Consider the following 3,466-nt stretch of genomic DNA (forward strand, 5'->3'; position numbering starts at 1 on the left):
TTCTAACAACATTCAATTGATTCGATGGTTTTGCACCTACTTCATGAACTCCTCTAGGATTGGGATTAGTCTGACTAGGGAACCTTCCGTTATCTCTCTCACTTAAGGTCTTAGCTATTTGGCCGACTTGAAGTTCTAACTTAGCAAGAGTCTGAGCATTAGTTTGAAAGTTCTGCTTGGTTTCCTGTTGAAAACTAACTTGGCTCTTTACTAACATGTCCTGGCTCTGTGCTAACATATCCTGGCTCTTTCTTAATATACTAAGAGATTCCTCTAAGCTCGTCATTCTATTCTCTGAAGAGTTCTGAAACTGACCTGAAGAGTTCTTATCTGAACCAAAACCTGGGGGAGCATTAGAATTACTAAACTGACCTTGACTCTGGCCCTTAGACCACGAAAGGTTCGGATGGTTTCTCCAACCAGGATTATAGGTTTCCGAATATGGGTCAAACTTCTGACGGTTATCGAATCTAGTGTTATTATAGAGAGCATTGGCTTGCTCTTCATTATTCTGGCCTTCCCAAAAAGGCTCTAATATACCACTAGTGTGACCCACTTCTAAAGCTTCTAACATTTTCGCTATAACAGCTATTTTGGCATCTGATTCAAAGTTTCCTTCTACCCTATTAATGTTTCCTCTGCCTAGAAGAATTTTTTTCTAGGGTCCCCTATTACTTTCCCATTGTTAGGTCTTTTCGGCGATTTCATGCAAATATGTCATCGCATCATCAACTGTTTGGTTTTCAAACCCACCTGTACACATAAATTCTACTGTGGTTGTAGTGGGATAATCTAAACCCTCATAAAGGATCTGAACTAACCTAACCTTTTCTAAACCATGATGAGGACATTGGGCTAATAGATCATTGAACCTTTCCAAATACCTATACAAGGATTCTCCCTCCTGTTGAGAAAATGTGCAAATTTGCGTCCTAATAGACGATGTTTTGTGCCTAGGGAAAAACTTGTTCAAAAAGTCAGATGTAGTTGTTCATATGTTTCAATTGATCCGGAAGCCAAACTATATAGCCACGATTTGGCTTTATCTTTCAAGGAAAAGGGGAATAACCTGAGTTTCAAAGCATCATCATCAAGGTTTCTAATTTTTAGGGTACTAAAAATTTCCTCAAAGTCCTTAACATGGAAATAGGGGTTTTCATTTCTTTCCCTAAAAATATTGGGAGCAACTGTAAGGTTCCAGGCTTAAGTTCATAATTTGCTTCAGTTTCAGATAACCTGATACACGAGGGACGAGTAGTCCTAGTAGGGTTCAACAAAGCTTTCAAAGTTGCCATTTCTGGCACTATTGGAATATCTGGGATTTTCTCCTCAAACGGACGTTCAAAAACGGAATCTTCAAGAATCGGGCTTTCTAAATTGAGGTAATCGAGACGCTTAGAACTATTAGGTTTCTCTTTAACAAATCTACCTAGGGCGTCTCTTTTACGTTCAGGCATGCAAAAGAATAAGGTGGGGAATTCTATGCAATCACAAAACAAGTCTGACTCAACCAAATCAAACCTATTAATTTCTAGCAAACAAAAAGCATGATGGATCCACTTAGATTGTTTCTAGACCATCTTCTATTATTTCGAAAAGGAACTCGTTACAATCTGAGCAAACCCCTCTGGAATCAATCTGAGTCAAAGTAAGTTGAATAGAGGTGAGGGAAGCTCGATGGAGCTTTGATACCCAAGGCCTCACGGTATTACAAGGCGGCGCAGTCACGTATTCAACTCACATAAACCATCATGAACTTCGAACTATGCTCAAAAGAGTAACCAATATTTTTCGAACGACTTTCCTATTAAGCTCGTTACCCTATAGGTCTCGTTCTAGTCAAAATTTTAGGCTTAGGTTCGCGTTTGGTTTCGTTTTCCTAAGGCGGGAAAGAAGAGAACAGTGATGAAATCCGAACCCTTATATTGTATGGACAGTCCTTGCCCTTTACTAGGAAATTAAAGCAGCCGTTTTCAAGTCCTCAGCATAAATGCAACCAAAGGAATACAGTAAACCCGCTGACAGGAGATTCACGGGTGTTTAGAATCTTACCTCTCGTTCCAGACGGGCGAAGAACCGCTGAAGTCGACTCGGGCCACAACTCCTATGTCATGTACGAACCCGAGAGGCCGAGACGATATCGTAATCGTCGTCCTTCTCTGCACACAGTTTATATTTAAACTACCCTTCCGTAGGGTTTAAAAATAATGTCCCAAAGTTTAAGGTCCAAAGTGTCCAAAAAGAAAAGAAAAATTACAAAAATAATAAAACCTGAGCAGTTTTTTTTTTTGTTTAATAAGGAAAAATAAACAAAACCCTAAGAAATAAAATAACTAAAAGAAACTGTCTTCTTTTCCGTTCTTTTCGCTTTAATCTTTCGCTCCAAGTCTTTATGCTTTAAGATCCAGTCTTTACGAAAATCACCAAACTCCTTGGCTCAATTTTCTTTATGATCCAAAACCTGTAGACAAAAGATAAATACCCAAAAACGTAAAAAAGAACAAAAATAATAAAACTAAAAACAAAAACAAAAACAAAAACAAAACCTAAAATAAATCTAAAACCCTAACCTAAACACAAATCCGCGTCGGCGGCGCCAAAAATTGATGTATTTTATAGATAGTGGTAAAAGTGGTTCGATTCTCAGACTTGCGAAGGATAAAAGATAGACTTAAATTCTAATACTAAAATAGAAAACTCACTAATAATTATAGCAAACACTGACAAAGTTGATATCAATATTAAAAGACAACTGAGGCTAAGATTCCACTATTTTTCAAGTTCAAAGTGATTTAATCCAATCTTTATATTTATGCAATTTTCTCATTCAATTTGATTCTAAAACATTGCAACAAGTAGATTTTCAAAAGCAATAATTGTAAATATGAAGTATGAATCATCAAAAGTCTATAAACTAAGCATACTTCATCAAAATAGATCACAATCACTCAAGTAAAAATCATATTCAATTATAGCTCAAGGAAAATAATCATAATCATAATTTCAATAAATAGATGAAATAGAATATACCACTTCTTGTTGGAAAAATAGCTTCCTCTATCGCCTCAGCAATGTGGTTTAGCTCCTCATATTAATCACTTGCTCAAAATACATGTTTGTTGCTCAAAAGTTGATTGAATAGAGAAGAAGGTATGAAGCAGCGTGTTTGTAAAAGATTTAATTGTTACAGAACCCACTGTTACAGAAAGCAGTGTTACAAAGAAATACTAAAAGTAATAGTTGTTGGCAAATTGATACAGTTTGAAAGAAAAGGTGACGGTTCTCTGTTCTTCTTCTTCCTCTCGACTGCAACTCGGCTATTCTTCTCTGTGAATTTTTCTTAGCTCTGTTTTGTTTCTAAACTTCCCCAAAGTATGCATAACCCCTTTCTTCCTCGAAACCAACCTATTTATACCTCACAGGCTCCCCAATATCTCGAGAAAGTCTTGGGTTATCTTCATTATTC

General features: G+C 36.8%; 1 pseudogene; it reads left to right on the top strand.

Moving 5' to 3' along the window:
* The first annotated feature begins 833 nt into the window (after positions 1 to 833).
* On the top strand, positions 834 to 933 carry LOC113332149 (annotated as a pseudogene).
* The last annotated feature ends 2,533 nt before the right edge of the window (positions 934 to 3,466 follow it).

The sequence above is a fragment of the Papaver somniferum genome, unplaced genomic scaffold, assembly GCF_003573695.1.
Source record: "Papaver somniferum cultivar HN1 unplaced genomic scaffold, ASM357369v1 unplaced-scaffold_128, whole genome shotgun sequence".
NCBI classification, from domain to species: domain Eukaryota; kingdom Viridiplantae; phylum Streptophyta; class Magnoliopsida; order Ranunculales; family Papaveraceae; genus Papaver; species Papaver somniferum.